We start from the raw sequence: 22,192 nt of genomic DNA, 5'->3' as shown, positions 1-22,192 counted from the left end.
AAATTATATGAGGAAATGGTTTAAAAAAAAAAACTGTAACACATCATTGTAGACTATAAATACTTAGCACTTTAATGCCTGACAAAATGTAACCTGGTGGCTAGAATTATAACTCAGAAGGCTACTATCCATTATTCTTTACCCAATGGCAAGGCCCCATACTACATATGCAGACCGTGGAATATGCTGGACAACTCAAACAAGAAGGTGTACTAGAACTACTGTTACCACAGAGTGAATTGTTGGCCACAATAACCCAAATGTAATAATGATTAACAAAAATTTAACAATGACTTTCTAAAAGACTCATTTAAAATAATCATTTTATTATATTTCATTTTGCATTGACTACATTTTTTCCCTGAATTTTTCACCCTCCACCATCTAAGAAAGGAATCCTTTGCTACAAAGAATATTTTAAAAAGAAAGTAAAGGGAAAAAAAATCAAAATCAAGCACCACATTAAAAAGGCCTGGTGTATACACATAGACCCTATCACGACTACCTCTACAAAGGAGCTGGAAGCAACTTTTTTTTTACTCATTTTGATTTTCATAGTTGTTTTTCCCCCATTTACATGGATGCAAATATATTATTTTCTTGATTCTGCTTACTTCACTCAGACTTCAAGTCTTTCCATGTTTCTCTGTATTTCATCTCTCATATCACAGTAAGATCCCATTATAGTAATGTATAGTTCATGCTCTTAAGTTACTTACACTTACACTGAGGAACTGGATCTTCAGAGAAAGTCTGTTTCCTCCACTAACTTCGCTACAGTTAACTCTGAAAGATTGGAGGGAGAATTTTTTTTTCTTCAACAACATTATTATTTCAACTACACAAAAAGTTATTTTGTTTCCATTCCTCTTTTGAAATGCAACAGTTTCTAGCAGTGATTCTTGAACTCCTTCATTAAAGCATTGCTTTATCTTGTTAGTATATATTGTCCTGTCCTCCTCTGCTCACAATGCCATTCTCTCTCTAAAACTTTGCATTATCTTCCTCATCTGTCAAATAACTTCATGTGACATCTCCATTCTCATTTGGGTTCTTTTCAATGAGCATCTTAGGTCTTTATAAGTCTGTTATCAGTCTGGTCTTTATCACTGGATTCAGGTTGCCAGAAACCCTCTTTTTCTTTAGGCTGATAATCACCACCAATTGGTCTTCCCTCTCCTCCTTTGCAGCAAGAGAACCACATCTTATTTCTAATATTCTTCATATTTGTGCAGAGCTTTTGGTAGCACCAGCCATGGACATAGGGTAGGAAATATTCTGGAAGCCTGTACAGAGTAAGTTTGAAGAATGTTTGGTGTTCAGAATATATTGAATTCTTGGTGCTAAGTATGATGCGTGATTCAAACTCTTCATAATCAAAGGTTTGAGTAGTGTGCATCAGCCACTGATACTTCTTAACACTGGTATAGGCCTGGGGGTCTGGCAGTCCAGTGGGTAATTCATGGCCTATCATTCTGCACCTTGTCTATTACTGAACTGGCATTGTGATAACAATTGATACAAAACATCTCCCAAAAATCTGTGACATGTTCTCCTACCAGCAAATATAGTCCACAGGAAAGTGAGTTCAAACTTAGAATATGTGTGGAAAAGGGGTTGTTAAGAGTTCTCAAAAGGTTCCCTTTAGATATGAAATAGTTTTTCTGGTGGGCTCACTGTGGAGACTTGAATCTGCTTCCATTCGTTTTTAGTTCCTGATGCAAACAGTATTGTCAGCTCTTCCTAGGATGTTATTTGAATGATAATTGGAGAATGTGAAGTACAAAATCCTCCAGATGTCTTTGAACCTTGGAACTATTCCTCTCTCCAAGGAGGCATAAGAGATTGAGAACAAAGATGAGGATTTTGTTTCATTTTAAAACAATGCCTCACAGCAAGATTATAGGATGATCAATTCTGATGGTCATGGCTCTTGTCAACAATGAGATGATTCAGGCCAGTTTCAGTGGTCTAGTGATGAAGAAAGCCATCTGCACCCAGAGAGAGGGCAGTGGGAACTGAACATGAAAAACTGAAAATGAAATTTTGTTTTCTTTCTCATTTTTTTCCTTTTGATTTTGTTTTTCTTGTGCAGCATGATATTTGTGGAAATATGTATAGAAAAAGAGAGAGAGAGAGAGAGAGAGAGAGAGAGAGAGAGAGAGAATAAAAAGCTTTAATTTTAAAAGGGGCGGAGAAGACAATGCCTCCTCAGATGAAGAGCAGTGATGTTCTTTCCTCTCAATTTATGTGATTGTATTAGTTTTGAAGGTAGCTTTCTTGTTTTATATAGGCATCAAAGAGCGTAACAAAAGTCTTTCTCTTAATACTATTAGACTCCCTATACAAATTCATTACAATCCATCCAGTCTCTTATTCAAAATCATTTCATACTTATGCTAAAATATTTGATTAAATGATTTATTGAGATGTTTTCACCTGATAAATGCATCAGAGCTGTTGTTCAAATTATTTCAACTCCACCTTTATATATGAGCAATAATTTTTCAGCTATTCACCAATCACCAACAAACATCTACTTTGTTTCCACAAAAAGTGCTGCTAGAAATGTGGTAATGTAAATGGAGATTTACTTTCTATCAATGACCTCTTTGAGGTATATACCTAATGATAGAATCTCTGGGTCAAAGGGTATGGATGTTTTAGTCATTTTATATAATTAAATAAGTTCCCAAAGTGGTTGTAACAGCTCACAGCTCTACTATCAATATATAGTGTTTCAGTCTTTCTACCAGCCATCTAAAACTGACTATTCCCATTGTTTACCATCTTTGCCAATTTGCTAGGTTGGCTGAGGTGAAACTTCAGAGTTGTTTTGATTTGCATTTCTCCTATTAAGTAATCTAGAGCATTCTTTTGTATGGTTGTTAGTAATCTGCAATTCTTCTGAAAACTGTTTTTCATAACCACTGAGCATTTATCAATTAATGAAAGGCTTTAGAGCTTTGATATTTCTGTTATTAATTTTTGTAGCTTGGATATTCAACCATTATTTTTTTAATTTAATAGCCTTTTATTTACAGGATATATGCATGGGTAACTTTACAGCATTAACAATTGCCAAACCTCTTGTTCCAATTTTTCACCTTTTACCCCCCTCCCCGTCCCCTAGATGGCAGGATGACCAGTAGATGTTAAATATATTAAAATATAAATTAGATACACAATAAGTATACATATAAAACGTTATTTTGCTGTACAAAAAATCAGACTCTGAAATATTTACAATTAACATGAAGGAAATAAAAAATGCAGTGTGCATAAATATTGGGATTAAATTCAATGTAATGGTTTTAGTCATCTCCCAGAGTTCTTTTTCTGGGCATAGCTGGTTCAGTTCGTTACTGCTCCATTGGAAATGATTTGGTTGATCTCATTGCTGAGGATGGCCTGATCCATCAGAACTGGTCATCATATTGTATTGTTGTTGAAGTATATAATGATCTCCTGGTCCTGCTCATTTCACTCAGCATCAGTTATGTAAGTCTCTCAGGCCTTTCTGAAATCATCCTGTTGGTCATTTCTTACAGAACAGTAATATTCCATAATATTCATATACCACAATTTATTCAGCCATTCTCAACTGATGGACATCCATTCAGTTTCAGTTTTAACCACTACAAAAGGGCTGCCACAAACATTCATGCACATACAGGTCCCTTTTGCTTCTTTATAATCTCTTTGGGATATAATCCCAGTAGTAACACTGCTGGATCAAAGGGTATGCACAGTTTGATAACTTTTTGAGCATAGTTCCAAACTGCTCTCCAAAATGGTTGGATTAGATTCACAACTCCACCAACAATGCATCAATGTCCCAGTTTTCCGCATCCCCTCCAACAATCATCATTATTTTTCCTGTCATCTTAGCCAATCCAACAGGTGTGTAGTAGTATCTTAGAGTCGTCTTAATTTGCATTTCTCTGATTAATAATAACTTGGAGCATCTTTTCATATGACTAGAAATAGTTTCAATTTCTGCATCTGAGAATTGTCTATTCTATCCTTGACCATTTTCAATTGGGAATGGCTTGAATTTTTATAAATTAGAGTTAATTCTCTATATATTTTGGAAATGAGGCCTTTATCAGAACCTTTGACTGTAAAACATTTTCCCAGTTTATTGCTTCCCTTCTAATCTTGTCTGCATTAGTTTTGTTTGTACAAAAACTTTTCAGTTTAGTATAGTCAAAATTTTCTATTTGTGATCAGTAATGATCTCTAGTTCTACTTTGGTCATAAAGACCTTCCCTTCCACAGGTCTAGAGGTAAACTATCCTGTGTTCCTCTAATTTATTAATAATTTCATTCTTTATGCCTAGGTCATGAACCATATTGACCTTATCTTGGTGTCTGCGTTAAATATGGATCAATGCCTAGTTTCTCCATATTAGTTTCCAATTTTCCACAATTTTTATCAAACAGTAAGTTCTTATCCCAAAGCTGGGATCTTTGGGTTTATCAAAGACTAGGTTGCTATATTTGTTGACTGTTTTATCCCTAGACCTAATCTATTCCACTGATCAACTAATCTATTCTTAGCCAATCAAATAGTTTTGGTAACTTCTACTCTATAATATAATTTTAGATCTGGTACAGCTAAGCCACCTTCATTGATTTTTTTCATTAATTCCCTTGAAATTCTTGACCTTTTGTTTTCCATATGAACTTTGTTGTTATTTTTCTAGGTCATTAAAATAGTTTTTGGGACTCTGATTGGTATAGTGCTAAATAAATAGATTAGTTTAGGATAATATTGTCATCTTTATTATATTTGCTAGCCTATCAAGAGCATTTAATATTTTCAATTGGTTAGATCAGACTTAATTTGTGTGAAAAGTGGTCTGTAATTTTTGCTCATAAAGTTTCTGATTTTCCCTTGGCAGATAAATTCCTAAATATTTTATATTATCAGTAGTTACTTTAAATGGAATTTCTCTTTGTAACTCTGACTGTTGGATTTTGTTAGTGATATATAAGAATGCTGATGACTTATGTGGTTTATTTTATAATAGAAACTTTGCTAAAGTTGTGGATTATTTCTAACAACTTTTAGCAGAATCTGAGGTTCTCTAAGTATACCATCATGTCATCGGCAAAGAGTGTAATTTGGTTTCCTCATTGCCTATTCTTATTCCTTTAATCTCTTTCTCAGCTCTTATTGCTAAAGCTAGCATTTCTAATACAATATTAAATAAATACTTGAGTGATAGTGAGGCAACCTTGTTTCACTCAGATCTTACTGGGAATGGTTGCACTTTGTCTCCATTACATATGATGCTTACTGATTGTTTTAAATAGATGCTGCTGATTATTTTAAGGAAAAGTCCATTTATTCTATACTCTCAAGTGTTTTAATAGGAATGGATGTTGGATTTTATCAAATGCTTTTCTGCATCTATTGAGATGATCATATGGTTTTATTAATTTGGTTATTAACATGGCCAATTATATTGATAGTTTTCCTAATATTGAACCAACCCTGCATTCTGGTATAAATCCTACTTGATCATAGTGTATTATCTTGGAGATGATTTCCTGTAGTCTTTTTGCTAATATCTTATTTAAGATTTTAGCATCAATATTCATTAGGAGATTGGTCTATAATTTTCTTTCTCTGTTTTCACTACCTGGTTTAGGTATCAGTACCATGTCTGTGTCATAGAAGGAATTTGGTAGGACTCCTTCATTCCTATTTTATCAAATAATTTATATAGCATTAGGAGCCAATTATTCTTCAAATGTTTGTAAAATTCACATATAAATCCATCTGGTCCTGGGGATTTTTCTTAGGGAGTTGTTTAATTGCCTGTTCTATTTCTTTTTCTGAAATGGGACTATTCAAGCAATTTACTTCCTCCTCTGTTAGTCTGGGAAGTCTATATTTTTGGAGGTAGTCATCCATTTCACTTAGGTTATCAAATTTATTACAGTAGGTAGGAAATGGTATTACAGATGGTAGGAAATACAGATTTAGTAATTCTAACCGTAAATGTGAATGGGATGAACTCCCCCATAAAGAGGAGGCAGATAGCAGACTGGATCAAAAGTCAGAACCCTACAATATTTGTTTACAAAACACATTTAAAGCAGGGAGAAGTAAAGGTAAAAGGCTGGAGCAAAATCTATTATACTTCAGGTGAAGTCAAAAAAGCAGGGAGTAGCCATCCTTATCTCAGATCAAGCAAAAGTAAAAATTGATCTAATTAAAAGAGATAAGGAAGGAAACTACATCCTGCTAAAAGATAACATAAACAACAAGCAATATCAATATTAAACATATATACCAAGTGGTATGGCATCCAACTCTAAAGGAGAAGTTAAGAGAGTTGCAAGAAGAAATAGACAACAAAACTGTAATAGTAGGAGATCTCAACCTTGCACTCTCAGAATTAGACAAATCAAACCACAAAACAAATAAGAAAGAAATTAAAGAAGTAAATAGAATATTAGAAAAATTAGGTAATACTATTTTCTTTTTCTGACATAGCCAATCTGATAGCTGTGAAGTGGTACTTTATAGCTATTTAAATTTGCATTTCTCCAATAGTGATTTAGAACATTTTTAGTTGACTATACATACTTTGATTTCTTCATCGGAAAACTGTCTGCTTATATCCCTTAACTATAATGTCCAGGCTAACTCTCTGGAGGCCTCAGGATCAGTCAGAGTCAGGATCAATCAAAGTCCTTGGTCTTTAGGGGGAGAACTGAAGGAAGCATGTAAGCTGCCACATGACCTGCCAAAGATGAATCCTGGACTCTGGAGTCTGGAGCCTCAAGCCTCTCTCCTACTTATCCTGCAGCCCAGCAACTCTAACCTCTCTCCCTCCCCCCTCTAATCCTTGTCTATGATTACCTCACCACCACCCATTCAGCAAGCACCAGTGGTGAGGAGAGCCATCACAGCACCATCTCATATAAATATCTATAGAGAGAACCATTATCTCACACTGAATAAGTAATTAGCCTTAAGTGCTCTGCAGTCTCAGATTCAAGTACAGCTTTTCAGAGTTTCAGTATATATATACTCTGTATTTCTTGTAATAATATATTGTAGGATTCTAGTTTTTAATCCATTCTGCTATTCATTTCCATTTTATTGATGATTTCATCCCATTTATAGTTATGATTCCCTTTATAATATTTTCCACTTTTTCTCCTTCTGTTTCTTTGTCTCTTCTTCTTTGTCTCTATTTCTCTCTCTCTCTCTCTCTCTCTCTCTCTCTCTCTCTCTCTCTCTCTTTCTGTCTCTCACTCCTCTATCGATTTATTTCTCTATCTATTTTCTTTCACAATGTCCCTTCTCTGGTCACTGCCTCTCCCAATCCTTCCTCTTTTCTATCTATCTCCCACCCCTTGTCCTGTCTTGCTCTTCTCCTACTAACCTATACAGTATGATCAATTTCTATACCTAATTGAAAGTGTGTTATTCCCTCTTTGAGAATATTCTGATGAGAAGATTCAAGTAATACTCATCATCCTCCCCACCTTTCCTTCCACTATAATAACTCTTTTGTACTTCTTCATGTAAGATCAATTACTCTATTTTTCCTCTCCCTATTTTTTTCTCTTAATGCAATCCTCTTTCTCACATCTTAATTTTGCTGTTGTTTTTTTTTTTTTTTTTTAATATATCATTCCCTCACAGGAAACTTATACCCACACTCCTTCTGCCCTAATAATGGTAAAGTTTTTAAGAGTTATAATTATCATCTTTTCATGTAGGAAAATAAACAATTTAAACTTTTTAAATTCTTTATGTTGTCTCTTTCCTGTTTGCCTTTTTATACTTCACTTGAGTCTTGAATTTGAAAATCAGATTTTTCTGTTCTGCTCTTTTCTTTTCATCAAGAATGCTTGAAAATCCTCTATTTCCTTAAATATCCATTTTCCTCAAAGAATTATACCTAGTCTCACTGGGTAGATGATTCTTTGCTGTAACTTTTTTGTTTTCTGGAACATTACTTCTAAGCTCTCTGATCCTTGAATGGAGATGTTGTTAAATCCTATGTAATCCAGACTGTGGCTCCATGATATTTGAATCATTTCTTTCTGATTCCTTGCAGTTTTTTCTTCTTGACCTGGGAATTTTAGAGTTTGACTTCCTGGGAGTTTTCATTTTGAGATATCTTTAAAAGATGATTGATGGATTCTTCCAATTTCTACTTTGCCCCCTTATTCTTGGATATCAGTAAACTTTTATTTGATCATTTCTTAATGTGATAATTAATGATAATTTCTGGGGCGGAGCCAAGATGGCGGAGAAGACACACGCGACTTTCTAAGCTCTTCTCTTACCCTCTTTATCAATATTATATCGAGCCTCAAAAATAGTCTTGACTGCTACAATTCGTAAAGATAATAGTAGAACAACTCACCGCAAAGAAAATCTGCAGTCTCGCCAAAAAGGTTGTTCAAGGGCCGGGGAGATCGGCGCAGACTGGGAGGAAATAGGTTCCAGGAGAGTCTCAAACCAAGGGTGAAGGCACAGATCTCAGCACAGCGTAGCCCCAACCCATGTACGGGCTTTTCCTTGGGGTAGTTGTGATCCTGCACGGCAGGAGGACGAGCCAGGTTAGCTCCAATCTGCCAGATGGGGAGCTCGGCTTAGGGCCATAGAGCTTTCCAGGGCGATTTGCATCAGGCAGAGAGCTGGAGAGTTTGTGGAGGTCTGCGTCTCAGTCTGGGTCTGTGGTCTGTGGTCAGCTGCTAATACTCACAGTCCCACAAGAGGCTCCGCCTGGGGCAGTGACACTTTCACCCCTAGTCTCTCGCCAAGGGCACCGATAATCCACTCAGCCCTACTAAGCAGTTTGATAGCTCGGCCAGTGCTGAATCCACTTCCTGTTGGGGAAGGAAAACTCTCACTCAGAGCACTCCCATACCTGGGCCGAAATCGGTTTACATCTTTCCCGCTCTGCAGAGGAAGCTGAACCCCTTGCCTAGAGACTCACCCTAAAGGCTTTAAACATGAATAAAAAGAGAAAAGAACGATCAACAGCTTCTAGCAGAAAAGAGCAGGTCAGCAAACCTGAAGAGACTCAAACAGCAAAAATGAATCAGACTGTCCTCCTTACATAATGCTCTCATAGAAGAGACCATTAAAAGTCTCAAAGAGAGTTAGAAGATAAATGGGAAGGAAAAGAGAAGCCTTATAAGAGAGCAACAACTTCCTGAAATACGAATTGAAAAAATAAAGAATTCACTAGAAAGTAGGATTTGTGAATTGAAAAGACAAAGAACTCAAAAGAAAGTAGGATCCTGAATTGGAAAAAGACAAAGAACACGAAGAAAGTAGGATCTGTGAATTGAAAAAGAAAATAATTCACTAAAAAAAAATTAGGAAATGGAAAAAAATTCCACAGACCAAAACAATACATTCAAAAACTCAATTGGACATATACAGAAAGAAGTAAAAAAAGCTAATGAAGAAAATAATTCTTAAAAAATTAGAACTGAACAAATTGAAACTAATGATTCATTGAGACAGCAAGAATCAGTCAAGCAAAAACAAAAAAATGACAAACTGAAAACCACGAATTATCTACTTGCAAAATACAGACTTGGAAAATAGATCTAGGAGAATAATCTGAGGATTATTGGACTTTCTGAAAACTATGATGAAAAAAAAGAGCCTAGATACTATTTTACAAGAAATCATCAAAGAGAACTGCCCAAATGTAATAGAATCAGAAGGTAAAATAGGCATTGAAAGAATTCATCGAACACCTTCTGAAAGAAACCCTAAAATAAAACCCCAGAATATTGTGGCAAAATTTCAGAACTATCAGATTAAGGAAAAATTTTACAAGAGCCAAAAAACCATTTAAATACCGAGGTGCCACAATAAGGATCACCCAAGATCTGGCTGCCTCTAATTAAAGGAAAGAAGGGCCTGGAAATATTCGAAGGCACAAGAACTTGAGATGCAGCCAAGAATAACACTCAGCTAAGTTGAGCATTTTCTTCCAGGAAGAAGATGGAATTTAATGAAACAAATAATTCCATTTGTTTCTGAAGAAAAACCAGAACTAAACAAAAATTTGATCTCCAAGAATAGAACTCAAGAGATGCAGAAAAGTAAAAAATAACTCTTGAGAATTGTATTTCTGTTGTGGATATAAAAAGAATACATGTACAATTTGATTGTACTGATATAACATAAAAAGAGATATGAAAGGATGATGGGAATGGGAAGGAGGGATAAAGAGAAACCACATCCCACAAAGAGGCTAAGGAAACTTATCATATCTGAGGGAATTTAGAGAGGGGAGGAAACATTGTGTAATCTTACTCTCATCAGAGTTGGCTCAAAGAAAAAATAATTGACATTTGTTTTAGAGAAAATTATCTCTCATTATAAAAACAGGGAGAGGAAAAGGAAAAGAAAAGAGTAATAAGGGAAGGAAGGGGGAAAGACGCAAAGTGGGGAGGGAGGGATTATAAAGAGGATAAGTATCGTGATACAAGAGGGGTACATAAGTTTAAAAGGGGAAAGAGGGTTGGGGGAGGCAAGAATAAGTAAAGCACAATCTGGGGTTATTAGGATGGCAGGAAATACAGAATTAGTGATTCTAACCGTAAATGTGAATGGGATGAACTCCCCCATAAAGAGGAGGCAGATAGCAGACTGGATCAAAAGTCAGAACCCTACAATATGTTATTTACAAGAAACACATTTAAAGCAGGGGATACATATAGAGTAAAAAGTAAAAGGCTGGAGCAAAATCTATTATGCTTCAGGTGAAGTCAAAAAGTAGGGTAGCCATCCTTATCTCAGATCAAGCAAAAGTAAAAATTGATCTAATTAAAAGAGATAAGGAAGGTAACTACATCCTGCTAAAGGGTAGCATAAACAACGAAGCAATATCAATATTAAACATATATGCACCAATGGTATGGCACTCAACTTCCTAAAGGAGAAGTTAAGAGAGTTGCAAGAAGAAATAGACAACAAAACTGTAATAGTAGGAGATCTCAACCTTGCACTCTCAGAATTAGACAAATCAAACCACAAAACAAATAAGAAAGAAATTAAAGAAGTAAATAGAATATTAGAAAAATTAGGTATGTTGTATCTTTGGAGAAAATTGAATGGAGATAGAAGGGATATACTTTCTTCTCAGCAGTTCATGGAACCTATTCAAAATTGACCATATATTAGGACATAAAGACCTCAAAATTAAATGCAAGAAAGCAGAAATAGTAAATGCTTTCTTTCAGATCATGATGCAATAAAACTACATTCAACAAAAAGTTAGGGAAATAGACCAAAAGTAATTGGAAACTAAACAATCTCATCTTAAAGAATGATTGGGTGAAGCAGCAAATTATAGATACAATTAATAATTTCACTCAAGATAATGACAATGATGAGACATCATACCAAAATTTGTAGGGATGCAGCCAAAGCGGTAATAAGAGGGAATTTTATATCCTTAGAGGCTTACTTGAATAAAACAGAGAAAGAAAAGATTAATGAATTGGGCTTGCAACTAAAAAAACTAAAAAGACCAAATTAAAACCCCAATCAAATACTAAATTGGAAATTCTAAAATTAAAAGGAGAAATTAAAATATTGAAAGTAAAAAACTATTGAACTAATTAATAAAACTAAGAGTTGGTTCTATGAAAAAGCCAATAAAATAGATAAGCCTTTGTAAATCTGATTAGAAAAAGGAGGGAGGAAAATGAAATTAGTAGTCTTAAAATGAAAAGGAGAACTTTCCACCAATGAAGAGGAAATTAGAGAAATAATAAGGAGTTATTTTGCTCAACTTTATGCCAACAAATTTGATAACCTAAGTGAAATGGATGACCTACCTCCAAAATACAGACTTCCCAGACTAACAGAGGAAGAAGTAAATTGCTTGAATAGTCCCATTTCAGAAAAAGAAATAGAACAGGCAATTAAACAACTCCCTAAGAAAAATCCCCAGGACCAGATGGATTTACATGAATTTTACCAAACATTTGAAGAACAATTGGCCCTCAATGCTATATAAATTATTTGATAAAATAGGGAATGAAGGAGTCCTACCAAATTCCTTCTATGACACAGACATGGTACTGATACCTAAACCAGGTAGGCTGAAAACAGAGAAAGAAAATTATAGACCAATCTCCCTAATGAATATTGATGCTAAAATCTTAAATAAGATATTAGCAAAAGACTACAGGAAATCATCTTCAAGATAATACACTATGATCAAGTAGGATTTATACCAGGAATGCAGGGCTGGTTCAATATTAGAAAACTATCAATATAATTGGCCATGTTAATAACCAAATTAACAAAACCATATGATCATCTCAATAGATGCAGAAAAAGCATTTGATAAATCCAACATCCATTCCTATTAAAAACACTTGAGAGTATAGGAATAAATGGACTTTTCCTTAAAATAATCAGCAGCATCTATTTAAAACAATCAGTAAGCATCATATGTAATGGAGACAAAGTGCAACCATTCCCAGTAAGATCTGGAGTGAAACAAGGTTGCCCACTATCACCGTTACTATTTAATATTGTATTAGAAACGCTAGCTATAGCAATAAGAGCTGAGAAAGAGATTAAAGGAATAAGAATAGGCAATGAGGAAGCCAAATTATCACTCTTTGCCGATGACATGATGGTATACTTAGAGAACCCCAGAGATTCTGCTAAAAAGTTATTAGAAATAATCCACAACTTTAGCAAAGTTGCTGGTTATAAAGTAAACCCACATAAGTCATCAGCATTCTTATATATCACTAACAAAATCCAACAGTCAGAGTTACAAAGAGAAATTCCATTTAAAGTAACTACTGATAATATAAAATATTTAGGAATCTATCTGCCAAGGGAAAATTAGAAACTTTATGAGCAAAATTACAGACCACTTTTCACACAAATTAAGTCTGATCTAACCAATTGGAAAAATATTAAATGCTCTTGGATAGGGCGAGCAAATATAATAAAGATGACAATATTACCTAAACTAATCTATTTATTTAGCACTATACCAATCAGACTACCAAAAAACTATTTTAATGACCTAGAAAAAATAACAACACAGTTCATATGGAAAACAAAAGGTCAAGAATTTTCAAGGGAATTAATGAAAAAAAAATCAAATGATGGTGGCTTAGCTGTACCAGATCTAAAATTATATTATAGAGCAGAAGTTACCAAAACTATTTGGTATTGGCTAAGGAATAGATTAGTTGATCAGTGGAATAGAATAGGTTCAAGGGATAAAACAGTCAACAAATATAGCAACCTAGTCTTTGACAAACCCAAAGATCCCAGCTTTTGGGATAAGAACTTACTGTTTGATAAAAATTGCTGGGAAAATTGGAAACTAATATGGCAGAAACTAGGCATTGATCCATACTTAACACAGTACACCAAGATAAGGTCAAAATGGGTTCATGACCTAGGCATAAAGAATGAAATTATTAATAAATTAGAGGAACATAGGATAGTTTACCTCTCAGACCTGTGGAAGGGGAAGGTCTTTATGACCAAAGCAGAACTAGAGATCATTACTGATCACAAAATAGAAAATTTCGATTATACCAAACTGAAAAGTTTTTGTACAAACAAAACTAATGCAGACAAGATTAGAAGGGAAGCAATAAACTGGGAGAATATTTTTACAGTCAAAGGTTCTGATAAAGGCCTCATTTCCAAAATATATAGAGAATTAACTCTAATTTATAAAAAATCAAGCCATTCTCCAATTGAAAAATGGTCAAAGGATATGAACAGACAATTCTCAGATGAAGAAATTGAAACAATTTCTAGTCATATGAAAAGATGCTCCAAGTCATTATTAATCAGAGAAATGCAAATTAAGACAACTCTAAGACATCACTACACACCTGTCAGATTGGCTAAGATGACAGGAAAAAATAATGATGATTGTTGGAGGGATTGAGAAAACTGGGACATTGATGCATTAGTTGGTGGAGTTGTGAACGAATCCAACCATTTTGGAGAGCAGTTTGGAACTATGCTCAAAAAGTTATCAAACTGTGCATACCCTTTGATCCTGTAGTGTTACTACTGGGATTATATCCCAAAGAGTTATAAAGAACAAAAGGGACCTGTATGTCATCGAATGTTTGTGGCAGCCCTTTTGTAGTAAGTGAAACTGGAAACTGAATGGATGTCCATCAGTTGGAGAATGGCTGAATAAATTGTGGTATATGAAAATATGGAATATTACTGTTCTGTAAGAAATGACCAACAGGATGATTTCAGAAAGGCCTGGAGAGACTTACACGAACTGATGCTGAGTGAAATGAGCAGGACCAGGAGATCATTATATACTTCAACAACAATACTAGATGATGACCAGTTCTGATGGATCAGGCCATCCTCAGCAACGAGATCAACCAAATCATTTCTAATGGAGCAGTAATGAACTGAACTAGCTATACCCAGAAAAAGAACTCTGGGAGATGACTAAAAACCATTACATTGAATTCCCAATCCCTATATTTATGCACACATGCATTTTTGATTTCCTTCACAAGCTAATTGTACAATAATTCAGAGTCTGATTCTTTTTGTACAGCAAAATAATGTTTTGGTCATGTATACTTATTGTGTATCTAAGTTATATTTTAATATATTTAACATCTACTGGTCATCCTGCCATCTAGGGGAGGGGGGGGGGTAAGAGGTGAAAAATTGGAACAAGAGGTTTGGCAATTGTTAATGCTGTAAAGTTACCCATGTATATATCCTGTAAATAAAAGGCTATTAAATAAAAAAAAAAGATAATTTCTTAATATGTCAATTCCCTTGATAATTTATTAAAATATCATATACTGGGTGGGGTTTTTTATCATTGCTTTCAGGTATCCCTATAAAATATTTCACATTTTCTTCTATGTTTTTTTCATTCTTCTGATTTTGTTTTATTGTTTTTAATATCTCATGGAATCATTAGCTTCAATTTGCACAATTCCAATTTTTTGAAGGAATTGTTTTTTTCAGTAAGTTTTTGTACTTTCTTTTCCATTTGGACAATTCTATTTTTTAAGAAGTCATTTTTTTAGTGAATTGTTACATATCTTTTATCCATTTTTTGGTTTTCCTTGACCAAATTGTTGATTTTTTTCATGATTTTCTTGCATCACTCTCATTTCTTTTCTGAATTTTATTCTACCTCTAATATTTGATGTTCAAATGCATTTTTGAGTTCTTTGAAAAGTTATTTTTGGACTTTAGATCAATTCACATTTTTGAGGCTTCTTATTTAAATGTTTTGAAATTGCTGTCTTCTTTTGAGTTTGTGTTTAATTTTCCTTGACACCACAGTAACTTTCTATGGTCAGATTCTTTTTCATATTTTGCTCTTTTTCCAGCCTATTTTGAGATTCTTGAATTTGAAAAAAAAAACTGCCTCTAGAATGGAGGGATCTTACCACTGACCTCATGCCTTGGGGGAATGGGCCTACCTGCTGGCCAGCACCATAATGCCGGTCACTATGTTGGGTGACACTGAGCCTCTCCATTGACCTAACATGGTTGAGACATGGAGCTTCTGGCTGCTGTACCATGTGATATGGAGCCTAGCCATTGACCTATGCCAAAATTCAAGTCTCACTACTGGCTTGCTATGGTGTACCCTACTGCTTTAGTGCCCAGATGTTGCTTGCACAGAACTGCATCCTCCTTTTACTGAAGTGAGACAGCCCATTCCTGCTAACCTCCAAAATTGTCTAAGGTTGGAAAATTGTTTTACCCCATCTTTTTATTGGTTCCATTGCTCCAGAATTTGTTTTGAGGCATTATTGTATACTTGTTTGGAGGTGAATCTGGGAGAATTCACATGACTTCCTGCTTTACTTTGCCATCTGGCTCTACACTCCATAAATAATTCATTTACCAGATCACATATGTTATTTATTGAGTCAGGTCAACAACATTTGTTAAATATGTACTATGAATCAGGTACTAGGCTAAATTCTAAGGACACAAAAAAAATCCAAAAAACCCACATAACCAATTCCTCCCTTCAAAGTATTTATGGTCTAATTAATGAGAGAAAGTATATATACAAACAATATATATATATATGGGATAAACAGATTATTTAAAAAGGAAAAATTATCATTAATGGGGACTTGGAAAGGCTTCATGAAAAGATAGAACTTTAGGTGAGAACTGACAGAAGCTAAGGACCAGGAGACAGATGAAGAGAGAAATATAAAAATGGGAATAAGTATGACTCTTTTACCAATATTGACCTCTCAGTTCCAGCTCAGTATGGGAACAAAGCCTCTGCCCTTTTTGGTCCACCTACAACAAGCATTTTCACCAAACCAGAGCTAAATAATAATAATGAGCATCTAAAAAAAAATTCTTTATGGTTTTCAAAGCACTGTATTCACATGTTATTTCATTTGAATTTTAAAACAACCCTCTGTAGTTTGGATAGTAGTTTTCATAGAATTAAACAGCTAGTAATTGTTAAGAGGCAAGATTTGAAGCCAGATCTCCCATGTCTTAAAAACAGCATCCTATCTACTAAATCATATTGTTCTTTTGATCTCATTAAAATCTGTGAGAACGATGAATAGAGAAAAGAATTCCAAATAAGTGAGTGACAATTCAAATGCCATGTATGTGATGTCTTTTAGATTAAGCAATGCCCCTGTGGTCTTCCAAAGATTCATGAATTCTGTATTTCAGAGTTTTTGTCAAACCAGGAACAACTATTATCTAACTGGTTGGCATCTTAATTTATTTCTGGGAGTTAAAAATGGTCCTTTAGGAGATGTACCAAAACCACCTCTTAAGAAAATTAAAGCAATGTCAATTAGGGTAGGATTATGCAGAAGTTTGGGTAAATGTCAAACTGACATATGAGGAGAAATAGATCTACAGAAGGTAGGGATAAGCAACAGCCAAAGACCTAAAGAAGTTCTTATATCTCATGAACAAACTGCCATCACCACTGCATTTCAAGGTTGTTGATCCAGATTGTGCACTTTATAGACTTATTTAAACACCTGCAGACATTTTTGGGGCTCCTATAATCAAAAGTGCCTTTAAAAAATGTCAAAGAGCAATTGATCTTGGCCTCAATTATGTAAGAGATTTCTATTAGGTACTCTAAAAGGCCCCTCTCAGCTCAAAAGATGAGAGGTTCAATTAACACCACTCCAATGGGGCTCAATTGTCCATCATGCCTAGTCAAGTCACAGAACCTGGAATATCTTCTAGATATATACAAAATGAAATTAAAGATAGATGGTGGGGAAGAGACAGGGAATATCACTTTTAACTCCACCTTGTATGTATTTAGATGCCAAAACAATATATTAATGCCTATTCCAGAAGCCAAAGCATGAGTCCACCAAGCTTTACTAGGGCCAAGGAATTTTACAATAAACCATCCCAAATTGAACTATTAGCTCTAATCTCATAACAATACTTTTAAGAAATGTTCATTAGAGAATTTGTTTTGATTGATTATGCAAAAGGGTTGATAGCTAATAAAAATTTACCTTCACATTCTTAAACAAAAACTATTCAAATAATACCAGTAACTTAAACTGGTATGTAAGCAAATTATAATCAACCATCCACTAAACTAATCAGAAAGAGACCCAAAACAATGAGTCCTGATAAAGTTTTGCAGGAAATTGGGAAGTATTTGTGTTCTGAGTAATCTTTAACATACAGTATGCATTAATTTCAATTCACCTCTTTAGTAGACATCAAAAGAGTGAGTGAATCTAAATCATTTCTGAGCATTTATAATGTTCATTATGTTCTTGGTCAATAATGACGTCAAGTCTGGGTCATCTGATCTCACTTTATTTTACAAACATCTATTACTATTCTTGCAAGAGAGTTCTCATTTACCATTCTATAAAAATAATTATTACTATTTTTATTCATATACCAGCACTCTACAATTTGTGAAACACTTTCTTTATAACCACCTTGTAAAGGAATTAGTTCAAGTGCTGGTTTTTCCATTTTATTGTTCAAGAAATCAAGAAATTAATCAATAAACATTTATTTACTATTACTGAGTACTAGGTGAGAGGAATTATAGTGCAATGCTTAAAAATTTTATCCTAGGTTCAGGAAAACCTGGGCTCAAATTTTATCTGTGACATAGAATGGCTGTGTCATCTTGGGCAAGTCACAATATATTTGTCCCCAGGTAACTCTCTAAGATGATAAAATGCAAAGAAGGTGTTATTCTAAATTAATTTAAAAAAAAAAAAGTCCTCACCAGAAGCTCGCCAATTAAATAAAAAGTCTGATCAATTATTTACATAGATAATAGTAGATAGGTAGGTAGATAGATAGATAGATAGATAATGCTATATTTATAGATGGATGCATCCATAAGTACACAAACCTCTAACTATATGTTTGTGCTCTTTTCAATAACAAGTTTTAATTATTTTATCCTCATTATTTTCTCTCTCCTTCTTCCTTCCCTTTCCATTTCCCCTCACCTCCCAAGTCTCTTCTAAATGAAATGCAACTATACAAAAGAAATCTTGGCAGTGCGGCCTTAATCTGAGTTCGTGTAAGGATATATGGCTTGTAGAAAATGTTTGGCTCAATTCCCTGGAGATTATTTTTCTGTATCTGATGCATTTTCATTTATCTAGAATGGGTAGGGCAAGACAAAAGTAATGTAGGATTTCTACATATTTTTACCTTCATATCTCAAGCCAAAGGAAGCAGACATTCTGAATTTATCTATAAAGTTGCAAATCATAATTCTTATATTAGGATGTCTTCATGCTAATGCCATGTGAATAACAACAGCCATACAATGCAAGATATTGAGGTTGTTGTCTGATTTCCTTATTTGTTTTTGCTTATTTAATATCTGGCTTTCTCTGATTGTAGAATAACTTCATATATCTGTGAGCCTCTAATCCCACAATTTTAGAGATTAGGGCTAGGGGGCTGACCAAGAAGTCACAGCTCACCAAAGTTCTTTTCAGTTTCCAAGCTATTACTATCACTACTGCTTGGCCCTTAAAAAGAACACACTAATCTTCTAGAAATTTAAAGGAAACTTATGTGAAAGCACTATATATAGGAAAATATAAAATAGGGAGAAGATAGTTGAGATAAATACTCTATTCAAACAGTGATCTGCCAATGTCTCATCATGGTCTTAAAAAAATTCTTAGTCTCTTAAATATTTGTGAGTAGAAATCAAAATTCTACCAAATGGTTCTAGAAGGCTCTACCAAGTACTGGAAGATGGCAGGCCTGTTATCTGAAGATCAGACTAGTTGAGTTCAGAGAAACTCACCACTTAGTTGGCTATATGGCAATGAATTTTTAATAACAGTAACTCTTATAAGCTATCTGCAATATTCCATAGAATACTGTAATTTGTATTGGTGGGAAAGTTTTATTTTTAAACTATGAATCAGTCTTATTTTAATTTGTAACTGTATCATAATCACAGAGGTGAAATTATGAATATGATCTAGACCAGAGGTAAAAAACATGGAACTGATGTGGTTCTAATGGTAGAGAATTGATGTGAGAATTCCCTATGGTCTTGGCACAGGTCCAGTGTGAAAGAATTCATGAACCCAAAATCTCAGTGGCTAAAAAGGAAGTTTTATTTTTCATTAAGAAATTCTTTTTCAGTGGTCAAATCTCTTAATGAGGAGATTTGCAAAGAATGTGCTAACAGAAACCTATTTTATGAGCAGATCTTGGCAGGCTAGAGGCAGTTTGAGCTGATTATCAGACCAAGATCTCCCAATTGAATGAAATTATTTTGAAGGCTTTTTCCCCAGAATTTGGAATTTCATGAATGGGGATATGGCTACCTAAAAGATCAATGGGGGGTGATTTACCCAAGATCTCCAATTGAATGAAGCCACTTATCTTCCAGTCTAGAAAGTATGCCCTCCCAGACTCTCTGGAATCTGAGACCTGAATCTCCCTTCTTTTACAGATCAAAGCACAGTTTCAGAGTGAGTCTTTTACAGATTAAAGGGGACACAGTTTCAAAGTTCACCTCCATCAGAATGGCTACATGAAGTCAACATTCAGAATAGAACAGAATCAAATTACAATGTAATTGGGAAATGTTTAATAAAATAAGAATACAATAAAATACAGATTATGTTGGCATGTGGTTTTCTTAAATTAATATGCCTAATCTAATAATAAGTCCATGAATGGATAGAGAAAAAGTGAGAGAAAGAGAGAGAGAAAGAAAACTAGAATGATAAATATATTGATGCTATTTATACATATAATTATTTTGTTATGCCACAGTTCCCTTTTAATGTCCTGACCCAGTTTCTCCATTGTACTATTTAGTTATTCTGCCTCAGGTTATGACCTTTCTCTCTGAATGTTGATGAGATAAAGGTTTTATATCTTTAGGCTATAATCGTTCCTTCTTAATGTTTGACAGAATAAAGGTCTATCCATTTTAGACATCATTAGAATATCAGTAACCTCTCCAGTACCTCCTTCCATTGTGTCATCCTAGGTGCCTTCCCCCATTAGGTTACCCCCATCCAGGTACCTCCCCCATTATGTCATTGTTCTTGTTACCCTATAAAAAATCTTGCTAATACTCAGGGCTGGATTCTTTGAGATGATAGTCTTGTCCAGCCCTGGGACCAAGATCTATTTGGTCCCAGTATAGCTCTCCATTTAATAAACTATTAAATTGGTCTCTAATCTCTGCCTTACTCAGTTTCTCCGGCATTACAATTTCAATATAATTGGTCTTGGTAACATGTATTTACCAAATACATTAAAGAATTCTGAGGAGTTCATAGGATTCAGCAGACTGCTAAAGAAGTCCATGAATTTAAAAAAAAAAAACAAAGATTGAAAATTCTTGGCTTAGACCAGGGTTTCTTAAACTTTTTCCACTTGTTGAGGTTCAAATGAGACTCCAAAAGGTTGAGGTTGCAGAGTAGTGTCACAAGGTATCTCAAAAGAATTTGTAAACTTGACCTCTTCTCCAAGTCAAAGGACAAGTTTATTATAATTGTAACACCAATTGAAGTAGGCTAAGTTCCAAGAGAATTTAACAAAGAACCAGAAGCAAGGAAATATATTTATAGGTAAAAGTTAGAGAGACCAGGAATTTCATATTGCTTATTTGCTAATTTTATGACTTACAGATCATGGTTTGAGAGGGAGTCTATTCAGTATTACCTTAGGAACTGTGTTATTACTAACCAACAGATTATGTTTTTGACAGTCAGCAATGTTTGTAGGACAATGCTATAATATTCCTAAGGCCAGTAGATTTTATAATTATTGACAGATTGTTAAAACAATAGTGCTCCTAAGATCAAGGGACCTCAGAGTTATTGCAATATTTCCCCTAGAAGCTGCACCCCATCACTATGTAAGACCCATTTTCACCATAGAAACTTTTATGCAACTCCAGGTACATGGATTTATAAAATAAGAATGTAAATCAGATATTTAATGATAATAAATTATAATTACATGACTCTCACATTCAGTTGTGAGACCCCATATGGGATCATAATCCCCAGTTTATTAAGCTTTGGTTTAGACAAAGTCCCTAATTTTGTAGATGAGGAGACATAGATCTGAAGAGGGAGGGAAAGCTGTGTTCCCTTTAAGATTATCACTAAACTGTGTTGTGTCCCTTTTCTGATCTCAGAGATCAGGATCTCCAGGGCTCCAAGAAGACTAGAGAAGGCCCATCTCCCCAGGATAAAAGAAGCAACACTATTCAGAGGCAAATTGATCTTTTTGAAATTGATCCATTGATCTTTTTGAAATTCAAAATTGTCATTCAATTGAAAAATCCTTGTCTGATCAGCTTAGGCTGTCCCAGTCCCCCACCAGGATGCCCATATAGCAGGCTTCCTTTGGCTCAGTTCCTTGCAAAAGGCCCAAGCAATTTGCTAGGACCCTGCCAGCTGAGAAGGCATTCTCTCAGCATAAGATTCCATTTCCCTAATAGGTCTTTGCCACTATAGATGTCAGTCTCTAAGCAAACTGGTTTCTATCCAACAATAAACTTTCATTTTCTTTTTTTGAAATTTATTAGATAACTATTTGTTTATTTGTTTGTTTTGGGCATTAAATTATTTTTAATAGCTTTTTATTTACAAGATATATGCATGGGTAATTCTTCAGCATTGACATTGCAGAACTTTTTGT

General features: G+C 34.5%; 1 pseudogene; it reads right to left on the bottom strand.

Annotated features, from left to right (window-relative positions):
• Positions 1 to 936: 936 nt before the first annotated feature.
• Positions 937 to 15,579, bottom strand: LOC111720715 (annotated as a pseudogene).
• Positions 15,580 to 22,192: the final 6,613 nt, after the last annotated feature.

This window comes from Sarcophilus harrisii, chromosome 4 (assembly GCF_902635505.1).
Source record: "Sarcophilus harrisii chromosome 4, mSarHar1.11, whole genome shotgun sequence".
NCBI classification, from domain to species: domain Eukaryota; kingdom Metazoa; phylum Chordata; class Mammalia; order Dasyuromorphia; family Dasyuridae; genus Sarcophilus; species Sarcophilus harrisii.
Note: the sequence above shows the minus strand (reverse complement) of the source record. Positions and strands in the feature narration are given on the sequence as shown.